General features: G+C 46.1%; 1 protein-coding gene across 4 annotated transcripts in view; it reads left to right on the top strand.

The window, feature by feature from the left end:
• FNDC3B (fibronectin type III domain containing 3B) overlaps positions 1-27,124 on the top strand; it is a 185,402-nt gene that overhangs the window by 2,942 nt on the left and 155,336 nt on the right. Inside the window, exon 1 of one of the 4 annotated variants that reach the window (XM_040566520.1) lies at positions 11,706-11,724. The exons of 2 other annotated variants lie outside the window; for them this stretch is intronic. The gene's annotated coding sequence lies outside the window, so the exon portion shown is untranslated. Of the gene's footprint in view, positions 1-11,705; positions 11,725-22,412; positions 22,431-27,124 lie in introns of those variants that run through there. One more of the 4 variants, XM_040566521.1, reaches the window with a different exon arrangement.

The raw sequence follows: 27,124 nt of genomic DNA, 5'->3' as shown, positions 1-27,124 counted from the left end.
CTTGTCTGCAGTGCTAAACAGCAGCAATGGGGAATCCTTTAGGGACAGGAATATCAAAAGTAATGTTGTTTACGGCCAAGGGTTAGTGTCGCTGTGTGATCTGTCCCTGGAGATGGAAGGTATGTGGGAAGAGGGAAGTTCTTCAAACAACAGTCGAAATAGGAGACGATAGATACACAACGGTAACAGGCCATCTACAGGCAGGAATGTTTGTGCGGTGGAAAACAGATAACTCCTCAAACATTTGCCAGTTGAGATGTGGCGGTTTGCATTTTCGCCAATTTGTTCTAAGTGCCTCTCTGCGAAATGAAGGGTGCATGCCCCTTCTTTATTGCAGAAGAGTCTGCCAGGAAAAAGAAAAAGGCACAAACTAATTAAACCTGATTTATTGTGCAATTTGTAAGAGCATTGGAGAAATTAGCTGCCTTGCAGAAGTGCTGTTGCAGATGTTAAATCTGTGCTCTGCTCTGGATGGAAAACTACGATGCTATTGAGCGAGTTCAGGAGAAAAGTGTAGTCTGTGTTAAAGTCTGTTCGTGAGCAGGAGCGTTCCCCAGAGGGTCCGGGTAATGTGGCTTTGAGTGTGCCTGCATGGTGTTTTGTGCTGTGGAAGGATGGATCACCTTTTGCATCGAAAAGGTTGGAGGTTAAAACATGCCGCTTGTTGAGGGACGTGCTTTCCGTGTTTGATCCGAGGAATCCTTTATTTACAAGGAAATTGTGTTGTGTATCAGTGGATAACGGAGAACAAGCCAACTACTACACCCCGTGCGTAGGAGACACTTGTCACTTGTGTTTCTAGGGGTGGCAGTTTATAACGTGGTATGTGCTGGAGGTTACCCCATGGATGCTCGTCTTTATTAGAGTACAGTTATGTATAATGCTCTCTTATTTATGTGATATGAAGTGAAAAACAATTCCTAATTGTGTGTGTTTTTATCTATCTATATATGTGTATAAATAAATATTTTTTAAAAGAGAACAGAGGTGGCAGTTGATATTGGTATGTGGCATTTGCTTGTTCTGGCATCTCCTTCATCACAATGGATTTGAGAGTGGGATTTCAGCCACTCTTTTTTTTTAATTATTTTTTTTGAGATTTAGGTTATTCAAAATCAAACTCACAGATTTGCTGGGATCACAGGTGATAGCTTAGAGCAATGAAACATGCCTGCCTTAGCGTATAGCTGTTCTGTGGCAGAAAAGCGCGTACCTCGAGTGCTTCGTATGTAACTCTTGTAACCGCCTGAAGCGTAACTATGGACGTGGCTATTATTAGGTCCTCGCAAAGGGCTCTAATAATAGAACGTGTGTGTATGTATATATTTAAACATGTACTTCATGCTTTCAGAAATGTTTCATATGGAATGTTTTGAAAAGAGAAAAAAGAAATCACTCTCAAGAGGCTGTTAATAAAAACTTCAGTAAGCAACAATTTTAGGTGACCCTCGCCACCCTCAGAGGTCCTCGGAAAGTCGGGGACAGCTTTCCCCATGCTTTTCATCTAAGCTAGCAAAACGTCAAGCTCATTCTGCTCTGTTTGTAGCTAGTTCTCCGGGCCTTGGCATAGCCGTGTTGACTTCACGTGGTAGCTCCCTATTCCCTGCTCGACAACTAAGAAAATGCTAACAGTCTGTATCGTAATCTAAATCTCCGTGTTATCTTTTGCCCCGAGTACTTCTGTGTGATTCTTCAGTCAAGCCTAACACAGAGGAGTATGATGCTGTGATATGTTTGGTTGGATTTATTTATTTTTTTTGAATCTCAGTAGCAGAAGCAGCAGAGGAATAGAGAGTTATCGTCCTAATGTGCTTCAGGATCACCTAACCATTTCTCTTCTAACTGTCAGAGCTTATTCCGCTTTACAAGTAACCTTTATTGTGGAAGCATATGCCTATTTGATGGCAATTCATATAACATAAGTCACCTTATACTTGCTGACACTTGTGCTGGTGGTTATGAAGCATTACACGTTGCTTTTTGCTTGTTATTTATTTATTGATGTGGAATAATACAGCAGAGAAAAAAAGATGATAGCGTTTGTAGAGAAGGAGAGCACTGAATAGGTTTCCTTCTGGTGAGCCTGAATTATTTATTTTTTTTTGCAGCATCATGTAGTGTCAACTTACAGAAAAGAATTATTTTTGGTGTCTTGATACAAGCAAGTGAATGGTGAGCAAAAGCATCACCTTGTTAGAATAAATTAGCAGCAGTGACGTGATCAGAACTGCAGAGGTTGTAGGTTCAGGGTGTGCAATGCCTGAACTCAGCAGCCTGAATTTCCCCAGCTTCTGTCTGTAATACTGAGAGGTGGTGAGACTGAAAATCGAAGAAAATCAAATGAAAATCAAAAGCGTGCAGCTCGGGCTTGGCTTCCTCAAGAAGTGTGTGACTTAGTGTTCTGGTTTTCATGGATGTCAGTAGTAAATGCTTCTTGATACTGCCTTGAAAAAGAGTGAATGGTCTGAAATTAAGAACAGAGATGTCTCACTGGCCAGTACCTCCACGTTAATTAAAGCAGATGAGAATGGCATATACCAACCTGTAAATGACTTGGTTCAGCACGCCAACAACCTGGGAACATTCAGTGAGTGCTTGCTGTTTGGCTCTTTCAGGCGTGCTAGAAAGGACTGGATTCGTAAGCAGGGTGCTTCTGTTCACATCCTGAAATGGAAAGCGAGACCGGTCTCCCTTTGCTTTGTCTTCAGACCTTGGCTGGATGTTGGTCAGGTGCTGAAAGGCGACTACGTGGGGGACCACGGGTGGCCTTGAAGTGCTCTTGCACCTTCCCACTGCTCTGCTGCCTGCAGTCCAAAGGGAGGGCATCCTGTGCTTCCAGTAAAGCAGTTGAAGCACTGCAGGCACATATATGTATTGGTAGCACAGGATGCCCTCCCGTCGGACTTCAGGAGGCAGAGTAATTGTGTTTTTCCCAGCACAGCGCTGCCTTTTGCCTGAGCTATCTATTTTGTCTTTCCTAAAACGCTTGCCTTATTGAAAGGGCAGCTGACTTTCTGCTAGTTCTTTTCTGAAAATGTGTTTTAAATACTGAAGCGCTTACATGTGGATGAACTTTGCTAAATGGAGCGAATGATGTGAGCTGGTAACTGTAGTATCGCTTTACAGGTCAAAATAACCCCCTGTAAATAAAGATGCACGAGCGCTTTGTCACTGCCCCAGTGCAGCTAATAGCAATGCTTTCGTGACAAGATCAGGCAAATCAAATATATTTTGTACCTGATGCTGCTAGATCTATTTCAGCTCAGAACCAGGCTTGAGACACAGTTAAATAATCGCATGTGTTCGTGGCCCTGTTCTTGTGGTAGGTGAGTAGTTCCCTTGCTGGTTTTTGTTTTCTCCTGTGCTTTGAATGGTTTGGCTTGAGCACTAAAACTGTTGGTCTGGTTTCCCCCCATTCTTAATCCACTTCACGTATTAACGTATTAATATCCTGTTGCCTTGTGAGATACTCAGAGCTTCAAGGAAACGCTTTGATAGTCTAATTCCAGTAGATACATTTTTATTAATTGTATTAAAATTGGAAAAAGGGATAGAAAGCAAGGTGTTTTTCACCAAAATGTGTTGGAGCTGTTCCTCCAATGTACTGCACTGCCTATAACTGGAGATACCTTGGAAGCTGTGGCTTTTAAGGTGGGAAATTTGTTCTTACTCGTTTGCACTAACTGAAGGGTGACAGCATGCTTCTTGAGGGCTGGTTTCCTTGGGGCCATCCCCTGCGTTCAGCGGGGCGACACTCTGAGCTGTGCCAAATCTTCTGCATTGACAGGGTGACTAAGAAACCTGTTTTCAAAGCCTGCCTTGGGGAGTTACAAGTCTTTATTTTCTTGTGCTGGAAAGTTACAGTATCTCAGAAAGATACAGTATCTCAGTCAAAAACAAACAAAAGGACCAACTGCTTCTTACTCTGGGTTTTCACAGAATCTGCTTCTGCTTTGAGATCTGCCATCAGAGGACTTCTGCTTTTTTCCGCGCGCCACTTGCCTCTCCTTTCTTTAGCAAGCTTATTCATTAGCTAACTTTGGTTTCTGATACCAAGATAGGGTTCCCTTTTTAATTATATCTTAGCGTGATTTATATTCTTCTATGGTTGTACACTAGTCGAAAAGCCACCCTCAGTCACGCAGCGAGCTTACTGGTGTCCTCGTGCCGCAGAGCAGGGCTGCGGAGTAGCACGTGGTGCCAAGAGGAAGCGTCCCCCCCGAGCAGCTGGCACAGTAAGTGCACCTGGCAGACAAGGGAACCGAGGAGCTAGATGCACAGTGCTTTTTGGGCATGCTGCTTGCTCTCTCCTCCAGAGCACGTCAGATGTGGGCGAGGGATGGGCGCAGAAGTGTCGCTGCGGCGCGCTGCCTTCCCGCTGTCCTGCTCCTTCTGCTCCGTGCGCCTGATCACGCCGGGGGTGTGACGTGTGGCCCTTGCATGACTAAAAATGCAGGCATGTGGGTACCGGGTTATTTTGTGGGGGGAAACGTGTCCTTCCACACGTGTAGTGGGCGTGTGCTCAGCCGTACGGTGAAGGTGGCTAAGTCTTGGCTCTGAAGTGGGTCCAAATGACACAGGAAGGCTGTGGTATGTGGTCCGTGAGTACTTCCAGAAGAGCCCAAGTCTGATCCAGCAGGAGCACGGGGCACTGCTCTCAGCTGTTAGGTTGTGTCACGGTTAATAGCATCCACCAGCCATCCACGCAGGGAGAGAAATCCGTGGGTGTCTTTCAGGAGCTGGTTTTGAGAAATGGGCCAGAGGTTTTCTGCTTGTTTGTTAAGGGTGTTTATGGACAAAGAGTTACAGAAAAGAAAATGAGAAATTGGAAATGCACTGAAGTGACCTCATGTTTTGGCAGTGATGTGTAGGAGGTAGCACACTGAGACCCAGGGGTGACAACGATGGGAAGAGTTGAGCTGCCAATGGCTTACAGCACCGTGGATGGTCTACAGAGAGCTTAGGCCTGGAGCACAACCCAGATGAGGCCTAAGTTGCAGAAAGTTTGGTGGTATCTGTGATTAAGAGAAAGGGATGCCAAAAAAAATCATGAAATTCAAAATAAATGATAACTTTCAGTTTAAGTTGTCGGTCTGTTTGCGTTAAGGTCACTCATTCAGCAGGAGACAATGTATGTACATCTTCAGATCTTCTGTGGTTTGGAGGAGGCAAAATGGCACCAGTGTTGCAGATAATCTGCTGTACAAATGAGTTTAACAACACTTAAGATTCCGGATCAGTGCAAAACGTCTTGAAACCTAAAAAAGTGACCTGCCACTTGCAGTATGTGCCATGAAACTACAGGCTTTCAGCTCCCTTCTGAAAAGTTCAAGCTTATCTTTTACCAGGTGGAAATATATGTTAGATCTTCTGAGGACGAAGGATTAATTGCCCTGTTACGTAACTTTGTTTGTATGTTTTCCTCTCGGTTTATTTGTTACAAAACTAAAATGCATTTCAGTTCAAGAGGACCTCAATAAAGATGAAAACAAACCAACCAACTAAAAAACAAAACAAAACAAAAAACGCACCACAAAACCACCTGAAGGACCAAACCAAAATGCCTTGATACTTCACGGTCTGGTTAAGTTCAGCTGCGGTTGAGGTAATAGTGTCTTACGTCCAGAAGTCGTAAACATGCTATGGATTTATCCACAGGGACACAGGTCACGTCGTGCTGCGTTATTCTGGCACGGTGCTGGACCACACCAGGCTGCTCTTACCCTGCTAGGGAGGTAAATGGATCGCTGAGGTTTTCGGCTGCTGTGTGATATGTTCCAGGTCTCCTTCATGGCCATCTAGGACAGCGTTGTTAATGAACAACTGAGCTATAGTGTTAATTATCGACCGTAAGTGACGAACAGGGAACTTCACGGCTAAGGAGGAAGAAGTCAAATGCTGAGGTTCTCAGCAAAACAAAACTTCTATGAAAGTTGGACAGAAGTGATCAGAGTTGTCAACAGCGTGCGCGTTATTGCATAAAATGAGCCTTGCTGCTTCTTTCTTGCATGTCAGCTTGTAGCAAAATCGACTTGTTTGATTCTGCTCTGCACATGTTTGTTTTTGTAACTCCCTGTGCTGCTGTAACGGATCTTTATTATTGCTTATTAAGTTCACTGGTGCTTCTGATGACTGCACAAAAGATAAACATCCTCTGACTTTTAGGCATAGAGAGCAGATCTGTTCCTCCTCTGAAGCCCATCCGCGAGGTCGGTGTGTCCTGCTGGGGCGGTGGTTGTCAGCGCACCCCCAGCCGCTAGGACTTCTGCCGTGGAGAGGAGCGGTCTTGGGGCCTAATTCAATTTTCTTCCTTCTGCAGGGTTTCGTGTGCACAGTGTTTGATCTGTACCCTTTCCTCTCTCGGTTAACAGAGCTGGACATTCTTGTCCAGGTCTTCAGCTGCTTGCTCAGTGGGCAGGAAATGGTCCTAGGAGTGGAAATTATGCAGCTGGACGGAGCGGGGCAAGGAGCGCCGTGCCGCGTGTAACCGCCAGGACCTCTGATCTTTTCCACAGCAGCCATCTCTCTTGGATAAAACACAGGAGTCAAGTCATCCAGATGCTTGTGCAACCACAATCTCTTTAACATACAAGACGGCTACATTTTAATTTTTGTGCCTCTGAATAGGTTGCTTCAGTGGATGTGTGAGAGCTGCTATGTTACTGGAAAGGCAATATTTGTACATACAAAACACTGAAGTTAGACATCAACAGTTTCACTTCCTTTTGGCATTTCTTGATTATGCAGTCAGACAGGATGATATTATGCTCTTAAAAGTTGCTGTAAAACATTTTTCAGTTTCTCTGACCTTCCAGACTGTTACGGCCTTGTCTCTGCTGGCAGATACCTCGGTCCTTTGCCCTCTCTCTTAGTAACTCCCCATTTGTCTACTCCCTTTTTCCTCCCTTAGATTTTTCTAGTATATAACTTTGTTTCAGTGCGTCCTGAGTTGCTGGGTTAGTGTAAGGGGACAAAGAGAAGGCTCTGGGGAGACCTTACAGGTGCCTGCCAGTGCCTAAAGGCAGGGGAGCTGGGGAGGGACTCGTGCTCAGGGAGTGAAGTGACAGGACGGGGTAGCTGCTTTAAACTGAAAGAGGGGAGGTTTAGATTAGACATTAGGAATAAATTCTTTACTGTGAGGCCCTGGTCCGGGCTGGCCCATCCCCGGCGGTGCCCAAGGCCAGGCTGGATGGGCTTCGGGCAGCCTGGGCTGGTGGGAGGGGGGCCCTGCCCATGGCAGGAGGGAGCTGGGGGGCTTTGAGGTCCCCTCCAACCCAAACCAGTCTGGGATTCTGGGATTTTGTACTCAATCAGAAAGCATATAGGGATGGCAGATTGGATCTGTCAACATTCATTCACTTCTGTCCTCTGGAGAATGCTTTTTTAAAAAATATGTAATTAATGGAAAAGAAAAGTCTTAATTGTGCTTCAGTGTCCTGGCTCCTCAGCAAGGCCTCGCAGGAGTAATCACTGGCTGTAAATCCGTCAGAGACGTAAACAACACAGAGACGTAAAGGACTGTTTAAGCCAAAAGGTGGTGTCAGCAGATGAATATCTATCATAAAGCTATCAATAAATAAAACACTTCTGCAGAATTTGATCAAAAAACTTCATCCAAAACCAGTCCAGCTGTCAAATAGCAGACGTCTTACGGCAAGCAGGAAGACCTGACTAGTTCTAACATAGAGATTTATGCACAGCTGTGAAAGAATGTGTGGCATCAGGAATTTCATATACGAATAAAGAGTGTACAAGCGGAAGACTGGTTTCAGTGAAGTGTGAGGACAGAAAAAGACCTGTCCTGGCATATTATGTGATGGAAATACTTCACACGTTTGTTGCAACAGCAAAATTAAAAAGCGAAACAAAATACTTTTTTTTTTTTTTTTGAATGAATTGATGTTGTAATAAAAACGTTTTTTCAGTATACAGCTATGGTCACAGTGGAATTTCGTTCCTATGTGCTGCTACAGATATTTATTTACTGGTAGAAGATCCTGATGTAGCACAACTTCAGAAGAGGAGATAAGTAGTTTTCAAAGAGCTTTGAATACCAGGTCAAACAATAAAGGTGTTTTCCAGAACTGCTTTGTGGAAGCAGTGGATCACTTACCAGAGTAAAGCCTGAAGGTTTGTATCCAAAATTTTACTAATGATAACCTCTAGGAAGGAGCATATTAATTTTGGGATAATCACAAACTTCAAAGCAAAATCAGAAAACGAGATAAACTTTGTTTATGCTTTGGCTTAGAAAAAATAACAAGATCAGTATTTCACAAATGTGACTTTCAATATTTAAAATTCAAAATATCTGAATCTATATTTGCTGGGAGGTGGAATGTACCCTGAAACACAACATGCATGTTTAAAAGGAAAAAAAATGAAATAAATCAGTGAACAGATGTGCAGTGCTGAAGTAGAAATATTTTCTGCAATATGGAAAGGAGAACCCAAAGTGGGTCACCTGCAATATCAAGAGTGGCTCTACAGACACAACAAATTACTTCTTATGCTTGCACCAGTACTCTGGAAGAAGAAAAATCAGCATGTAGTGAAGGCATTATCTAGCTAATTGCTTGGTAGCTAGACTGAAATTGCTTTAATACTGGCCTGTGCTGTTCCCTTTCTCAGCAGACGTGCTTTTGTCAGGGGGTAGTTAACGTTTGTTGGGAAGAGGAGCAGGCAGCAAGTCCTTGTGCAGCTTTCATCTGAGCATTGTCCTCTTACAAGGACTCCCAGGAGCGTGCTGGCAGAGCTGCCTTCAGTGACTGAGCTGAGTTTTGGGGGGTTTTGTTCCAAATAGTCAGGTTTCTCTTTAAATGAGACATGTTGATGACATTTAATATCACGCGATGTGCTTTCATTTATGAGCTACTTGGGGGGGGAGTTACTTTATTTGTTTTTATGTTAATGTGGAAGAATCGGGAGCTTGTTTTCATCCATCAGGGCTGGAGACTTGAAACAAAAGCCCAGCAAACTTCCAGATGGTGGCAGATCCTGGATGTGAGCTGCTGCCCAGCACAGCTCAGCGAGCCTCCCTCCGTCACCTAGCTGCTGCCAAAACACCTGCTGGACACGGCTGTTCTTGGTGTCCCCCGGAATGGGGAAGAGGCAGGAGCAGTACCTGGCTGTGGGAGCTGTGGGTGAGACCCTTGTGGCAGAGCAGGAGTTGGCTTGCGAGCTCCCCAGGGCTGCAAGATGCCCCCCTCGAGCAGGGGCAGTGGTCTGTGGCCTCTTCTCTTTCCGTAAGAGGAGGAAATGCTGTTCCCTGGATGATCCTGTCTACTCCCATGGCTTATCTTGTTTCTTTTTGTTTTGATTGTTGTGCCGGACTCTGATTTGCCTGGCTTCTGTCCGGCTCTTGCTGTTCTGTGATGTCTGGGACCCTTATCAATACTGCAGTGCTGAGCTGGTGCTGGTGGCGTGCTGGCACCTGTGGTACGGCTCCTTCCCAAACATGCTGTCAGCCCTTGGGTTAAGCCGTGGTCTGTCAGCTAGCCGGTTCTTACTGCACAGGAGATATTTCATTTTGATTGTAGAGTGCTAACTCTTTTATCAGCGTGGCACGGCACTAAGTGAAACGCTGGCTGCAGAGTAGACACATGCTAACACAGCTATCGTTACCCACCGAACGTGTAATCTCGTCACGGAGCGCGCTCGGGTTTGTTTGACAGGGCCTGTTTTATTAGAACAACGTTGTTGATTATGTTCATATCTTTGAGTTCCTTATCGGCAGGACCCTCCATTGCCTTCTGATTGTTTTATCTGGAAGCTGTGGCCACTAATGGCACGTAATGGCACCAGGCGTCCTGCTCCCCTCCCAGCCGGTGCTGTGGGATCGGCTCCGGGCCTGCTGTCAGTGATGGGGCCAGGCCAAGGGCTGGATCAGGCCTGAACTGCGAGCCTTCGGGGCTGACTTCGTCACGGAGGTAACCCATCTGTCTGCTACAAGTGCGTTTTGTGCCTCCTTCCAAATACCGAGTGGAAAAACTTATTAAATGCTTTTTTTTGAAGCCAGCATCATTAGCTGTATTTTCATGTCTGTTTTGCTGTGGGGTTGTACCACTATTAGATTTCAGGCCTTCCTAATTTATTTCAAAAAAAGTAGTTCGTCTTCTAGTGTCCTAAAAGTTGTGATTATTTTTTCTTATTATTTGTCTTGCCCTCACTCGCCAATTTTCTGTAGTTTTAGTTCACTTTGATCACTGTCTGTTCTTCTTTTCCTCCTTTATCCATTTTTATTCTGCATTACATTTAAACTGTCTTCATTTTACCACTAAATCAGGATGGGTTTTTAGCCAAAGTTTCCCTCTTTCTTAAATGAGAGGATTCTACTTTTTTCTTTTGTAATTCTCTTTTTAAAGAAGCAAACAAAAGCCTTACATTCATAATGTAGTTAAACCTGTTTTCCCTTCTCAGTTCTGATCAGTTTTGGGAAATAAGCATCCGTTGTTTTTAAGCATAAGGAGCCTGTGCTAAGTGCTGTGACTTTCCCTCTAACAATACGTGATGGCGGTGCTGACTGGAAGGCCCTCGCGGGGTGACCCTGACGGGCCGTGAAGATGAAGCTTCCAGCCGTGGAGAGGGTTGGGTGTGCAGGATCCAGAAGGATAAGAAAACCAAGAGGTTTTTTTCCTCACGTCTCGCATATAAGTCTTGTATGTACAGTGGAGGGAAGCTTTTGTTTGCTCTTTAAGCTACGTTTGAATTCTCTTGTGTGGCGTAAATCCAATAGCTCTCTCAGTGCACTGTAGGCAGTAGGGGAGGAAACTGTTTCACAAGTATTTGCCGTGCAGAACTTGAAGGCTCGCCTCCCTCAGGTAGTTAAACATCGCGGTACAAGGAAAGGAGGTGCTGTGACCCACCTCTGCACGCCTTTTTGGTAGATGTACATGGAAGTGCGTGTCCATGGCCCGTAAGGTGGCGTTGCTGCTGGAAGGCCGGCGCTGCCTCCAGCTCGGGGTGCTGCTGTCGCCGCTTCTGCTGCGGTTCAGGAGCACGTGTGGGGTGCTAAGGGAGCGCTGCCGCTGCTGGCCCAGTGCTTCTGATCCCCGCTGTGTGGCACCTTCCCTGCCACCAAAGCACCGGTGCTGCCAGAAGTCGGGATGTCGGTGATCGTTCTTCCTGTCCTCTCCTCCCCTAGCCGCCAGCTCCCATCCGAAGTAGAAGGGCTAAGGGAAGGTGGACACACAGACATTAGAGGTGAGACTTTCTCATGGTCTCCTCGGTGTTGTGCCACGCACAGATATGGCACCTTTCTACTGAGTGTGGGGTTCCTGTAGTCAGCCTTCATAAGTGACAGCTGATTTAAAGAACACTTTGACTAGTTTGTGCTTCTTCTTTCTTAAAGAGGAGACTGAGTCATTTAGCTACCTGTCAGGATACTGAAATTTCTTCATACTCCGAAACTGCTTTTTGTTTTTCAGATTTGATGGGAGGGGCTGTTTTGTCCTCTGTAAGAAAGGGCTTCAGAAAAGCTCTTCCCTCTTTCTCCTGCACAGCTTTAGGCGGAGATCTTGTCTGTCTTTATATTTACTCAGCGCGAGGTGCACCGCACTGACGGCCGCCTCGTCGTCACCGGAGCGGCGCGTACGGCAAAAGCAGCAAGAGCCAGGAGCTGCAGGAGGGCTCCTGTGCTGTTTCAGGAGAGAAGCTGTCTTGTGCTCTTGTGTTACCCGGGGTTGTCCAGACGTGCCTGTCAATTTATACATTTAACTCTGTGTGGTAAGAGCATCTCCTGATTATTTGCTGCTAAAATGTGGTATTTAATAATGACTTGAAGGCAGAACTTCAGGCAAATGGGAAGAAAGCGTTTTGTAGATAAAGCTTGGTCACTGCTTGTTAATTAATGTCTGTCTTTTGTCGGGGATAATTACTGCAGCATTGGTAGGAGATAAAAGTTCAGACAGAATGCAGCTGAGCTGTAATCTGCTTATGTTGAAGCTCGAAATAGTGAAGGGGATGTTTGACTTGAAGTGATTGTCCTTGGATGTCTGACTGCTGTCCTCACGGTTCCCCTTTGCTCCAGGCAGAGGAATGGCATGCTTTGAAGCGCAGGCACAACTCTGATGCAAAAATACCAAGCTGTGAATAAATAATAGAGAGGTATCTATAATAGATCTATATTCGTGTGTTGGATTCCAGGTTCTGCCCAGAACTATGGGAATTCCTAACAACATTGCCTTTAAGTAATATCCTTCTTTGTTAGAAGCCGGAGCTGATAGAGTACAACCAAGAAGCACTCTGAGAAACATGGCAACACTTAATGAAGTTTTTTTTGTTGCCTTTTTTAATCTAGGAATATAGTCCTCAGGCCTTGTTTCCCTATACATGTGTACACAGAGAGGTCTGCCCTTAAAGTCATGGGCTTAGTGGATTTTGGCAGAGTTGAGGTAGGTTTTCCCCACTGCTGCTGCCTTTGCGCTCGCTCAGTGCTGCTCAGTCCCTCGCGCCATCCCAGATGTGCTTTGTGCAGCAGGCTCTGCTGTGCACCAGGGTGGGTGGAACGACTTACATATAGGCACAAGAGAGGTCTGGGATGCTGGATGTAGGAATGAGAAGATCTGTGTAATGCAGAAGGAATTCCAAGCATCTTTTTGGTTAATTTTGTTTTGTAGAGTACTGCTAATATGGCTTGATGGGAATGTGTGTATTGACTGCAGCTTAAGGTTTCTCGATTATTTCTAGAAGTGATTCTCTGAATTCTTCCCCAGAATCTTCTTGAGTTGCAAATAATTGGACTTAAGTCAAAACAACTCCATAAAGCCCATTTTTTTTAACCTGTGTTAGTTTCATTGAACCACTGTGCATGCCTCGACAAATACTCCAATATTGAATCTGTTTTACTCCTAATGAAAGAATTCTGATCTTGTCTGATTCACTTAGATTGAGACTTTCCTACGGTAGGAACTGAATTATATGGTGCTTGGCGTTCTGTACTGAAGCTTTCTTTTTTTTCCCCTAACAAGGAAAGGGGAAAGTAAATATGTAAGGAAAACACATTTGGACAATATTTGCAAATGGTACAAGGACGTGCCTATGCAAAATGTACCCTTCCTGTTTGTGGGGGGCACAGAAGGATTTTGAATGCTACGTTTTTGTGACTGAAGTAGAGATGCTGGCTTACAGGTTTTTTGTTTGTTCTTCTTAAAAGTTACAAAACAACTACTCAGAAGTGGGTGTCAGAAACATACTTGCCATTTAGACTCTGTGAAACTGAATTTGGAAGGAAGTCTGAGGTGCCCTTATATTCTGAGCTCTGAAACGCTCCGTTACCTTTTCTCCATCCTTCACTTTCCTGCTGCTGTTTAACTTTGGTAGCGATTTTTCAGGTTGTAATAATAATAGGAATTTGACAAGCCTAGAGGTAGCCTTTTCTCTGATACAAATCAGCAGAGCTTCATTGTTTTCAGGTATTTGTTCCTGAACTGTGACATTTTGAAGCTGTTAAAATGCCATTGTCGGTGCTCTGATAATCTTCAATGGCTTCCGTTCAGATTGTGCGCTCGTGATTGATAAAGTCAGACGGATCGTTTCTTATCTCGAGTTATTCTAGGGCGTTACTTGGCTATTTTAGCTAAATACTTAGCTCAAGCTGAGGAATTTTAATAAAGAGAGCAGCATAAGGTATTTTCTAATAACACACACTCTTCCATCGTTCGTTGTTCCCCCACTCTACCCAAATCTAAAGAGCAGAGCATCCTTTCGCAGACGGCGCGGGCACCAGGGTTCGGGTGATGATGGTGCCTGTGTGGGGCCAGCCGTGTATCGGAGGAGGTCCTCCCTTCCATCAGTTTAATTCCCTGTGGGTATTTTTGTTTTTGTGCCTAAAAATGAACTTTGTTGGGTGCCAGCCACTCACTGACGATTTATCTGCCAAGCAAGGAAGAAAAATCAGTTTCTAATCTCTGTGGAAATAAAGGAAACGGGTACAACAAGGTTGAAATTCCCCTGGTCCGTAGCACTGGAGAACCATTCGATAGACAAAGAATGCAATAATGGGGGCTGAGGTTTTTGAAGAAATGTTCCCCTGAAGAATTAATACCTGTCAACACTAGCTTTTCAGTGGGCTTAATGATTATGTCTGAAGATTGAGATGCTGCTTGGAGAATAAAAGCTGAAGATACAGGAGAGTATCCAATTTATATGAATATTGGAGGAGAACTCAATCTTCTCCCTCTCTCTGTCTTGAAAGGAGTTTTATGGCATAAAATAGTCATTGAGGTAGCACGGAGGAAACCTTAAATCTTAGGAATTTGTTTCAAGTTTGTCGATCAGTGGATTTAACATCTCTTCAATGAAAACTGTGATGTTTGTTTATCAGGCGTGGATTCTTCGGTGGATGGAAAAGATCTCACTGCACCTCAGCAGAAAGATCTTAACAGTCGCGTTAGTTTCGTAAATAACTGGAAAATAACTTTTTCTTTCCAGTATTACTCAGCAGTGGTGTTTAATTGGATTGTTTTGATTAAATTAGCAAATAGCATATTTTTCTGGGCCTGTATTGTGTTGTACACTTGAACTGATAGGATATAATTAGACACTTCATTTCGTTCCATTTGACATCTTTTAACTAATTAGTTACTTGGATCGCTTTCTTTTGCGTTTCTTTATTGTCGGTTGATTAAGTGCACTTACTTAGCTTCTCCGAGGGTACAAAATTAAGAGCGTGCTAATTGCACAACGGTTCTGGCACGTACGGGCTGCCTCAGTGTCACCTAAGGACAAAGAGTTCTCCGCCGGCATCGCGGGCGCTCCTCCGTGCCGGCGCCCGTGGGCAGGTGTGTCAGCAGGCGCTGCGCCCTGCCAGCCCTCCTCCTCTTCCTCGCCCTGCAGTCTAGTCACAGCTTGCTGGCGATGGCTAAAATAAGCTCCCACCCATGGGGTGAATGGCTTTCAGCTCTTAAATATTCAGGCTCACTGCTTCGAGGACCTCGGGGTGTCGGTGGTGAGGTGCTGGAGCGCTCTCAGAGGGGTCGGGACCCGGGGGTGTGGGTTATGCCCGAAACCATTACACTTCATCGAGAGGGGGGGTTTCGGTGGGTTCTGCCACGAATTCCAGCACGTTGTGCTCGCGGGGCATTGGGCGTCAGAGAAATAATGCTACAGCTGGGAAATTGTGAGTACGACGTTGCTAAAAGTGAGCTTCCCCCAGGCGTTGAGTATGCTGGAATAAATGAGACTGTTACAAAATGCTCTGCTTTGTGCACAGATCGAGGCGTAATTTGTTTGGATTCTGGTTTGAACATCAGTTATTGATGTGAGGCACTGAGCAGGATCTAACTTCTGCCTGGTAACAAAGCAAAGCCAACAGAAACGAGAATTAAAAACCACTGAAATTTTACTTTTATTGCTCTGCAGACTGAAGTCTGAGTGCATCCAAGCCTCTGGTGTCGGGACAAGATGCGTGCCTCTTTCTGGAGAGCTGCCTTTCAAGTGAAATTCCACTGTTTTAAGACAAAACCAAAAAACTTAACACTTGAGTTGTGATAGTGAATCAGGTCTGAGGAAGTGAATTTAGGTGTAAAAGAGCAACAAAGAGCTTAACAGCTAGAGGTCCTGGTGCTTGGCAGGAGCTGCCTTCCAGAGGAAACCCGCTCTTAGCCCCGTGGAGCTGGGGCAGTTCTGCCACGGGTGTTGGTTTGAGAGCAGAGCACAGGCAGCCACCAGGACGGAAGCTTTGAATGTCAGCATCCTGCAGTCTGTTGCGTGAAGAAGTACATAGATGACAAGATGGCTCGATGTGATATTCTAATTTTGTACAAAATAGTCAAAGATAGATGAGGTTTTTATGTGTCAGGACAAAAACTGACTATCTCAGGTGGTAAGAGGATCTCTTCAAACCTCCTGAGATAGCTGATCTTATTGCTAGAAACCTCAGGTCTTGGTAAGATCTTTCTTTTTTATTTTTTTGAAGTATATTTCAGACTGATCTTGAATAAAAGTGCCAATAACAAATATTTTCTTGGCCAGTAAGTGTAGCCTATTAGGCTTTTTGGGGTCACTTTAGAGGCAGCAGGTAAGAATTCCCTTTAAAACTTTGTAATGGAATGAAGCTTTTTTTGTGTAAATATAAAACTTAGTGATTTCTTATTTTTTTTTCCTTCTCAATGTTGTCCCATCACAGTCCCTCTTGCTGTGAACGGTTCTGAGGAGCAGCCACCCTTGGTCACCGAAGGGCAGTAGCTGCAGCCCTGAAATTTGTGTTAATGTCAGCATTGCTTTTTTCCATTCATTTTTGTGAGCAGAAGTGTGAACTTCCTAAGCCTCGACAGGAGGATTCGCCTGTGCAGAGGGAAGAGCAGGAATCCTACATCTCACCAGTCTCCTTGTAGCGTATCTTAAAGCCGGATTTTGACACTCACATATCCAGAATTTGCTATGGCTTACGGGTGTCTGAGCCCTGACCAAGGGGTAATTAAAAACTGGTAAAGATCAGCTGCATTAATCTCACGTGGGCCACGGTCGAGCGAACGTCTGTGGGTGTGCGCTGTCACAAGAGGGGTGCAGGAGGCTTCTCTGACAAAGCTTCTCCCTTTGGTCCGGTGTAGCTGTTTAAGCCTGTGTATCTGTACGTTCACAGTTGGGCTGTCTTGATGAAATCCCCTCTAACATGCGTACCTGGGGAGAGGGTGACAGCTGACGGCAGGCCCCTAAAGAGGGAACAGCAAGGGCGTGGAGTGGAAGTGCTGCGTATTAGAGGCTGGATCTGGATGCCTCTTTGTTACAATAATAAAAGGCACTTTAAACCCTTTTGAGAAACATTTTTTATAAAGATCCAAGTATCACGACTGCAGTTCTGTGCTGCCAGAATCCTTCCTTCCTTACCTCGAAGTGCAGGGGCAGGGGTGCTGAGCGGTGACCCTGTTCCAGAGGTGCCAGCTCTGTCTCCGCGTCCAGCTGTGGACTTCGGCTTTCCTCCTCACATTAGGAGGCAACGAGCTCCGTAGGGCCCTTAAAGGGCATTAATCTTGATTTTAATATGAGTGATTTTTCAGATTGCTCTGCTTTTGGTTAAGAAACAGAAACTACTGACGGCTGAGAAAATGTGCGATGTGAATCATCGATCGGGGCATTGTTTCGCTGGGGCCCGAAACTGGTCAAGCAAGGCAAAGTTGCACAGTAAGTTAAAACATGGCTATCGCCCGATATCTCTGCGATGCAATCGGTGACTTTATTAAAAGCTGAACGTTTCTGTGCAGTCGCCGTTACCACAACAGCCCGATGAAGAACACGCTTTTTTTCAGTACTGGCTGGCCACCCAGGAGCCAGGCTTAGCAGTGCGGGTAAGGCACCAGGGACCACAGCAAGAACACCGGGCAGGGAGTTAAAGTCTCATCAGACAACTTGATTTTACAGCCTGAGGTCTGTTCCCGTGCCTCTTGGTCCATCCCCGGGGCTGGCCGGGATGCCGAGGAGTGGGCAGTGGAGGTGCCGGCCCCAGCCCTGCCTGCCGGGAGCCTGCTGCAGCTGGAATGCGGCTCCTCAGAGGGCCAGGATGTTTGCTTTTGTCGAGTGCCCTTGTTGAGGAAATTGAGTGAAGGGATCTCTCGAAAGGCCAAGCCACCTCCATAAGATTAGGCCGTTAAGTTACGCTCTGCGATCCTCATCTTAAAGCACCTTATCAGGAGAGGCTGGGGAGGATGTACTCGTGCTGGCGGGCGTTGCTCAGGGAGCAGCGTTGCTTCTCTTCCCTTCGGGCTGTAACACAACGAGTGGCATCGAGAGCGGCGGAGAGGGAACCCTGAAGGAGCTGTTCCCCCTGGCATGGTGGGTAGAGGCAGGACAAGGTGCCGAGGAGCCCTCTCCATCCGCCTGAACGCAGCGCGCGCTGAAAGCTGGCCTTCACGAAGACAGATAAGGAAGAATGCATAATATTTTAAGTATCGTAAGGCTGGATATCCTTCGCTCAGGATATTTCCTGTCCACAGGAATTTATTTTTCAACTGTATTATTGGCAGAAAATCCACAAAATGGAAGGGGGGAGGGAAACTTGCACATTTCAGCAGAAGACGGGAAGTTTCTAGTTCTATCACATTAGTTGAAGAACTAGGAAGGCTTTGGAGAACTGAAAACTTGGGCCTTTTATGTAGCTGTGTGCTAGCACGCCTTGTTGCATATGGAATAGGCAGGGTTTTGTATTTATCGCTGTCAACAAGGTACAGCAACGAACCATTAGCTTAAAAATGGAAAAAACGTGGGGAAAAAAAAGACTTTAGAACGTTGTTACTGAAAAGGGTCTGACTTTGAAAGGAGCCAGAGCCTCAGGATAGGCGTAGCTGGTGCAGGGCTTTCCAGGCTAACTTCCACCTTGGTCTTCGGCACGCTTTGCCTTTTTGTCCCTAAAGAATTAAAGCCTCAATCATAAAGCAGGGTTTAATTAGCAATTTGTGATCTGGTTAATCCTTTGGTGAAACTAAATTGTAGTTAGCATTGCTGCTGCTGCCTTCCGTGTCTGCTCGCTTGTAGCACCAGGGGGTGAGCAGCAGGGAGGCGCTCGTAGCGACCTGCCACAACTCTACCTCCGTCAGGCTGCTTGTGTACCCTTCCTGCTGGAAACTGAGGACAGGATCCATTTAAATGTGGCTGCGTGTGCTGGGATAGCCTTTGCTAACAAAGGCCTACAGCTACTAAATACAATGAGAACTTAGTGTTTACCATCATTTTTCCCTTTGTTGCTTTTGCGTCTTGAGCAACAAGCCCTTCCGTAAAGGATTCTCTTGCCTGTAGACATATGTCAGTTTAGCAATTAATGCATTAAACATGCAGTTAGCAACTTGGCAGAATTTACAGAAGCTCGAGTAATGGAGGGGCATTAACAAAGTACCCCCGTTGTTACCATCCATATACTACTAAAAAGAGAGAAAAAAAAAAAAGCAAGTATGTGGAGTCCTTGAGCTTGCAGTTGGACTTTGTCTTTGGAAACAGAAGGATTGCGGTGCGCGTTAGAACGTCTCACCCCATTTCTGTCCACCCTCGGCACCCAAGAAGAGGCTTCCGAAGCCAACCCCGAGCTCACCGTGCTGAGACTGCATTTTTTCGGCTGTAACGTGTTAAAACAGAAATCCGCACTGATGAGAACATTTCAGTAGTAGCACAGAAATGATTTGGAATCCTCGGTATGTGCCAGCGGCAAGAGCCGAATTCCCCGGCCGCTCGCTCTTTTGAAGTGAGTGCTGGTGAGGCTCTGGGGTGCGGGCTGGCTTTGCCTCGGCGCTGAAAGACGCTCTCTGGGGCTACAGGTTTTTGTAGCTGGTTAAATCCAGGAAAATGAGAGGGAGGATTCGAGCCTTCTTTCTCTCTTATCACCGGGCTTTCTAGCAAAAATATCTCCACCGGGATTTCTTGAGTAATTCTTTTGAACTCCCTTATTTCTGAGCGTGGTTTAAGCCTTCGGAGGCTCTTGAGATAAAATAATGAGATTATGCTTCTGGACATAGCACATGTATGTGCGTGTGTCTGTGTATGCACGTGTGCATCATGGCTTAGGTGCAGATCTCACACCTCTGTGACCACGCTCAGGGCCTTACTCTCCCCGTCTCTAGACAGCGGGTGCTGAAGATGCCAGAAGAAGCTGTAGAAGTCTATAAAAGGTTTGTTGGGTTGGTGAACGGTGGCCTGACACTACTGTACCGAACAGATCCACCTTTTTGGGGAGGTGAGGGGCCACTGGTGTTCCTCTGAGTGCCCAGCTGGGGGTCTAGCAGTGGTTTCCACGGACCTGCTCTGCATCTTTGGCTTCTGACTGCTGATACCTATGTATGTGTATACTTGTACATGGCCTCTACCTGGTGTTTGACCGCACCTCGAACCAAATTAAACATAATCTGAAACAAAGCCTTTGCCCGTTTGTCTGATGGCAGCTCTCTCGCTGTATTGCTGCGTTATCTGTTTCCGAGTGGGTAAATAAGCGATGACGGAGGCAGGTCTCCGCTGCGGTATCAGCCGCAGATCTGATCTGACGGCTGGGACATCGCGTCGCGCGGCGCTGCCACTGACTCATCTTTTTCCCATGGTGGCTCTTCAGAGAGGGCAGGGCGACTTCTGCCGCGGGTTCCCAGGCTGCTGGCTCGTCTACACGCTCTGCTCTTCTCCCCGCTAAGCAGCTCTGCTGCTGGACACCACCAGGTTTCTGCATTTTGTTCAGTTTTCTGTTAATCTTCAGGAATTCCTAATCCTCTTACAACCCAGTGATAGTTCAGCGTTCGTGCTCTGAGCAGAATGCAGTTGGTGGCTGTACTAAGGCTTGCTTTGTTTGTTATTGGTGTAAGTATTTTCTCGGTATCTGACAGGTTCAACCCGCTGGCGTTTGTCAGAAAAAGGAAATTGCTTGTGGCAAAATGACTTCTCTTAATTTAATCAATTCAAGAAGTGTTCAAAAATAATCTTCTTGACCGATGCCTCTCAAAGCATCCTTAATAATAACTGCATTGTAGTCTGCTCGGCTCAGATGAGAATGAGCGTCATTCATTATTTTTGATCAAGTACCCTTCTGAGATTTGTGCCATAATGTGTAAGGATGAGCAGGAGGAAAATCAGAGCATTCATCTTCTCTTCAGTTACAGGAATTCCAATTTAAAGACAAAAGCTGGAGCAGGTCGAGCTTCTCATTTAAATGGTAATAAATCTTGTTCTGCTCCTCCTTGAGCAGGGAGGCCACTGGGAGGGAAGTGACTTGCAATGGTGCTGAATTTCAGAGAGCCAACTGTTGAGTGCTTACAACTGTAATAAGCAATAATTATTTCTTGCTGTGGCAGCCACTTACGTACGGCAAACGTGATGAAGTAAGGTACCTGGGGGTGCTGGGGAAGTGTGCCCAGCAGCCTGGGATACAGAAGTGAGGACTCGATTCAGCAGTGCCTAGGAACACAGGACGGCGTTAGAGGAAAAATCCTATGGTCAAAGTTCCATCTGGGACAGTGGAAAAAGTCAGTCAAAATTCATTAGGGATGAGGGAATTTCCTTAATGAGCGTCAGGAGGGGGCTGAGCTGCCGAACAGCTGTTGGGTAGCGGAGGGTTTCCCTGCACTGCGCTCCCTTGCTTACGTAGCCACCGGCATCCTGTTTGTCAGAGCTCTGGGGGTGAGCTCCTGTGGTGTTTGTACCTTGACCCCAACCCTCCTAAACTGCTTATTTTTTAAGCTGGGGTCATTCTCCCCAACCCCATGTTCTAACCAAGTTGAAGGCCCATTTCTTGAGGTTTAGGTTTATCTACTTTTTTTTTTTTTTTAAGATGCAAAGCTAGTTTTTTCCCCTCTGCCTTTCCCAAGTACTTCTACTTCAAAATTCTAGCTAGAATTACAAATGTACTATTTTTGGGAGAGCATTTTTGTTTGTTTGTTTGTTTTAATTCTTCTTTCCAGAAAGCTGAAGTGCTGTAGAAGGTTTTTGTGAGACCTGTCACCGGATGGGTAAATATGAGATATCATAAAAGTCAAAATGACTTTGTTTAGAAGGACCCAAGGGTAAAATCTGGTTGCCCGTGACTTCGTTTTTACATGCTTATAGCTAGTCTTCTCCTAGGTGCAGTGGATTTACCTCACTTAAAAGCAGCACGCATGCTGCTCGTGCCAGCCTAGGAGATGGCTAACGCTCCCCTTCTGAAAAGCAGGGGAGGGGAGAAATGTTTAGGACCAGGGGTAGGGTGCAGAATTCCAGTGGCGCAGCTAACAGGGGCGGGAAGGGAAGGGGATGACCGCTGCTGCATGGATGTATTAAAATCCACCGGTGTTCGGTAAGGAAACCAAAGTACCTGCTGTCACGCCAGCCTTTGCATGGGTTCCCTCTCCAGAGCGCAGCTTCTTCATGTGGGTGGATTTTTGAAGTTCATTTGAATGTTGACAGCGGGCTCTTGCACCTCTGAAACTTGGTGTGCAGCTGTGCCAGTGAATTTCCCTGAGTGTAGTGAGCAAACATGAAGTGAGTTGTGTGCTGCACGGAGCTGAGAAGTTGCTTTGCTTTCTGCTTCTCGGCCGTTTAGTTTTTTTCGCTTGAATAGGATTGTGTAATTTAAGGGATGCAGAAAGCTGACTTTACTTTCAGGGGTTGGATTGACTTTGTTGGAGCTGAACGTGGATGTACCAGTAGGGAAGCACAAACAAGCACAACTGTCCCCTCCCCCTTGTCATTAAATAAGAAGTTTGTATTAAAAAAGTATTACAGTGCAGAAATTCACCTTCCTTCACCTAGCTCAGTTCCTGTTTCTTATTATTGCCTGGTTATGTCCTCTGTGTTTTAGAAAGCAGCAAGATCTCTGGCTATCCATCTGCGGACCTGCTGGAAGACCATAACAAACTTTTTTTTCTGTTTCATTTCCTCCCCTTCCTTCCCTGAATAATTTCCTACCTTTCAGCCTAAGCTCGCGGTAACAACAAGCCGTGGCAATGTTTTCCCCTGTTTCGGAGCTGAAGGCAGTAAGGTCACGACTGCAGGTAAGGCGTTTGGGATGCTGTTTGGCAATTAAAACAGCAAAGGACCAGAAACTGAACAGGCTGCTCTCAGATTGACCCTTTCAGGGGTTATTTCTGAAGGAGCCTGACGGTGCATGCTGCAAGCTGGAGATGTGCTCTCGTTGTTCAGGGCTTAGGGGAGTTCTCATCAACCTTCCGAAAACTTTTAGGATGTGAAAAATGATTATTCTAGCGTATGCGAATAATCTTTCAGGACTGCTATCGCCTCCTCATGTTCTGCTCCCACTGGAAGCTCTGGTATCGGAGTCAGAAGTTGAGATATTAGGAAATTGTAATTAAGAGACTAGTTTGTGGCACGTTAAGGAGTACCTCCTCCGTACGGGGACAGTGGCAGCAGCAGCTCCTTGGCGCCCCGGCCACGGGGCCGCCTTTCAGCCAGCGCCGCGGGGCTTGGCGCGGGCTGCAAGTGATGGTCACTTCCAGTTTCGTAACGAAAGCTGTCCGGCGCTGCGCCGTGCTCCTGTTATCAAGGAGCTGTTCTGATTTATTCCCGTCGAGAGCGACTTCCATTGCCTGGACGAAGCGGCCGCGGTGCTGCCTCCGGCTGTGCTGGCACGGCTTCGCTCCTCCCGGCTGCGCTGCAAGCTCCGGGGCCCAGGTGAGGCAGGTAACAAAACCCCAGGGTTTGCCTGCTGAAAGCATGTCCCGGGTAACTGGAGCCTTACAGCTGCCCCGGTTGGCGTACTTGGGGGACGGAGATCCTGCGTTATCTGGCTTCTGCTGGCTCTTGGCATTTGATGTTGCAAACTCCGGTTCCTGCTGCGTGCTGCCTCGGGGTCCCAAACTCTCTTGATTAAAAGCTTCTTTGGCCGCCAGTTGTGCTTTGTCTTTAGTGTTTGTTAGATGTGGATCAATTCTGTGTGACAGATTATTTCTCTGCCGAGTGTAAATGAGCAGTGATTTCACTGAAGTCTGATGCTGCAGTCAAGTAGTTCTGACTGGAGATAAGCAGAGACCCTGCGTCTTCCACCTTAAAACAACCACAAACAAACAAAAAGCCTTAGTGTTTAAAAATTCAGCGTTTCCATTTATCATTCTTAGATAGCTTGTTATCTTTATTTCTGTGAAACAGTTCAGGAAAGTAAAACATTCTTGCCCACTTTACATCCTATTCTGTGAAACTGAAGGATGGTGAAACAAAACTAAAAATTAACTCTCTTTTTCCCTGATATTGAAAAATTTTAGGGAAGTGGGGTCTGGGTGGTTGGTGGGTTTTTGGTGTTTTTTTTTTTTTTTTCTGTTACTTGTGGAGTCTGGCCATTTAGACCCTGCTCGCAGGGTGCTCATAATGGGTTCAGCTTTCCCAATGCCTTAGAAACTTCTCCGGCAGCCGTCCAGGGGCGCTCCCTTGCAGTGCCCGCTCCGAGTGAATGCCCGCCGTTGAATGGGCGGGCTGAATGGGAGAGCTACTCCCGCTGGTTTCCCACAATAACACAATGAGCTACTTTGTCAGCCCGGAGTCAGGTTAGCGGCGAACGGCTACAACAAAAACGTTTGCAGTGCATAAAGGTGTGCTGAAACCTTGCTGGAAATGGAATTTGGTATGCTTGCTTTTCAAGTGCTGCAGATTGATATGATAGATGTTCTTCTTTTTTTTCCTTCAAGGTTTAATTAGTGGTTTAAAAAAAAATACAACACAGCATTGATTTCGGTAGATTCTCCCCCTGAACAGGAATTCTAGAAGAGGTAACCGAGGTCTTTGTGATATTATTCCTCGGGCTTTGCTTCGGGAGAGCAAAGTTGAAGGGGAGGGTGTTTATCACCAACCTGCTCGTGCTTATCGCCCCGTAACCGTGATTAATATTTTGGCTATTAAATGTAGAAGGAAAGCAAACAGATGAAGCAGGGACCTTATCTGTCTCGCACCTTTGCTTAAGAACTTGGTGTAGGGTTTTTGTGTGTGTTCCTGGGCATGTGCACAGGATCAGAGCCCGGACCCCAGGGAGTTAAGGACTTCAGCATACCACTCCTAATACTTTTAAGAGCGCATGAAGATATACCCGAGTGCGACGTTTGTAGGATAGAGGCCCAAACTGTAGGCAGGTGTTGGTCTGGGTTTGAGGGATGTGTTCTTCCTCAAGTGAATAGTTGGAATAACTTGGTATTTACTTGGAACGCCGCTAAAAGGGGATGAACGTGTTTTATGGAATTGTGAATTTAATTTATGAATCGCTTTTGGTGGGGAAAAATGAGGCCCCTTAGAGTGCAGGGAGCCTGAAAGGGGTTATCAGCAGGTGTGGGAGGGTTGGGGAGGATGAACTGGAGCTTGGCTGTTCGAATTTGTGGACATGTAATGTGTTCATTGGGCAAGACACGGCATTGCCACTGGGGACCAGCTCCCTGTCCTCCCTGCCTGCTGGGAGGAAGGTGACAGTGAAACACAGAGGTGCTGCGCCGTGCCCGTCCTGTTGGATGTGGTTTGTGGCCTTCTAGGGCAGCACTGGGATGCCGAGGGCCGTTGGTAGCGCATCCTACAGCCGCCGGCTGGGCGGCACGCAGAGCTGGGTGCTTGGGTGGCTGTGAAGGTGGACGAGCAGGAACAAATGAGTCTGCGGCACTGGGAGGGCTCCTGCTCGTGGAATTGCATAAATCAACTTCCCTTTAAATATATATATATATATATATTATATATATATATATATATGATGTTTGAAGTAGTTGCTATTCAAAGCAAATTGTGGCAGAGCAAATTTTGTAATGAGATGTGTTTAAATGTAAGGAAATCAAATTTGAAATGTAAAAATAATTTGTGGGGGAAGAAATTGGCCACTGTTGTGCAAGAAGCAAACCTCAGTTAACCAACTGCTGCAGTAAGGAGGCGGGATGAGGTACTGTGAGAGCGGTGTGTCTGAAACCCTCTGTTCTAGCAACTGGATCACTCGGTCCAGGCCAGGGGTAGCCACAATTTTTTTTTGTGTATTTGTGAGTCCCATGTAGCTGCTGTGATTGACAGGAGGAAGATGAGGAAAGAAATGTGTGCAGCCTTTGAAGAAGGGAAGCAATAGAAATTGCAGCAGAAGCGATGGGCTGTTGACTTTTACCGTGGGGAAAAGGCACAGAAAAATTGCAAACGGTGAGAAAGAGTTGCGTGTAAGTTTTCTTATTTGTGGGTTGCTGCTATGTCAGCAGCACAAGCTGCAGCCCTTGTGCCTGTGTGCTTCAGACTGATTTTGAGCAGCAGGCTGGGTTGCTGCTATAATACTATGTGCAGAAGTGAGACTGCTGGGAAGCCACTGGAGTAGCTTTTGTGCTTGAGGTTTCTGCTCGGGTGTAGCTAATATAAGCTTAATAAAATCACTGGATATCTATTTCAGTTTTGTTGTGCTTTATTCACTCAAATTCAGTGCCATTATCTGGCTACGAGCGCCTTCGGGACGTGTTGGACTCCAGCCCGGTGCAGGCAGTGCAGGAGCGTGGGCTGGGTCCTTCGAGAAGTTTTCGTAAGATTCCCTGCTGGAAAACCAGGGGAAAGCTAGTTGTCCTCAGTAAAAGGCTCCTTTGTGCATCAGCTCCCTTGCTCGCTTTATTCTGCTATTTCATCAGAGCTATTACAAGTTGATGAGTTGTGCTTGCCCGACGCAGTGAGATGCTCCCGCGTGATGCTCTCTGACCTCAGCTCAGTCCCAGCGCTCGCCCCGGTGTGCCTTTGAAGTCCTGATGCTCGTAGATGGCCGGCCTGGTCTCTGGGCCCTCTGTTCTTGGTGTAATTTTATTACAGGCTGGCTGCCTTCTTGTTTTGGCCTGGTATGACAAAGCAGAACAAGCACGTAACTCATGAACTACAGAGTGGCACGGATGCCATCGTGCAGCCAGTTGTGCTTTTGGCCAGGTGGGTAAAAGCCATCTTGGTGCGAAATGCCCGTCTGTCACTTCGAAAGGACCTGCCTAGGTACAGGTAGGCAAATGCCTAATGTTTAAGGCCATATTTCGTTATTCCAGTTCATCCCCAGCTGAGGGAGGAATCCGATCCATTTTTATAGTTGCCTGTTCCGAAATTACAAACGTACCCAACATGTGCGCTGCTGGTTGGATTGCAAATGGGTCTTCCTAAAATAGTGGAGTCTTGAAAAATGTGAGGTCAAATTATAGGCCCAATACTGCAAACCTCCAGAAGTTTCATCATAGCATTACATAGCATTATTAATCGCACCCTAGTTTGGGGAAAAACTCCATCAACTTCCCTCGTCTCCTATAAAGTCCAATTCTTCTGATAATCCTGTCTTTAAAGGTGTAATTGAACATGAAGTCGTATTGCTGTTTAAAATAAAAATAACCAGAGGGGAAACCCCGCTGGTTAATTCCAGCGGTTAAGTTGTGGGAGGATGTTTGCTTCCCAGCCTGCTGGAGGTAGGATGCAGCTGGTGGTAGCTGCGCTGGGAGCCAAGGGGCGCAGTGGGCAGGCGGCCGTCGCTCTGTGCCACCCAGCTCTGGAGGTAGGCGTTCTCTCTAATGTTTTCTCTCTGTAATAGATTCTTCAAATCGCATGTATTCCTCCAAACTGTTACGAATAAGCCTGTCTGGCTGCTTTCAGATTAATCTGCCGTGTTTGCAATTAAACGCAGAAAGAATGCTTTTACGTTTAAATGGTTCCTCAGACGGATGTGAGTTAACTAAACTAATGAACACACATCAGACAAGACAAATTCCAGACTGTT

Source organism: Cygnus olor, chromosome 9 (genome assembly GCF_009769625.2).
Source record: "Cygnus olor isolate bCygOlo1 chromosome 9, bCygOlo1.pri.v2, whole genome shotgun sequence".
Taxonomy (NCBI): domain Eukaryota; kingdom Metazoa; phylum Chordata; class Aves; order Anseriformes; family Anatidae; genus Cygnus; species Cygnus olor.
This window is presented reverse-complemented; position numbering and strand designations above follow the sequence as displayed.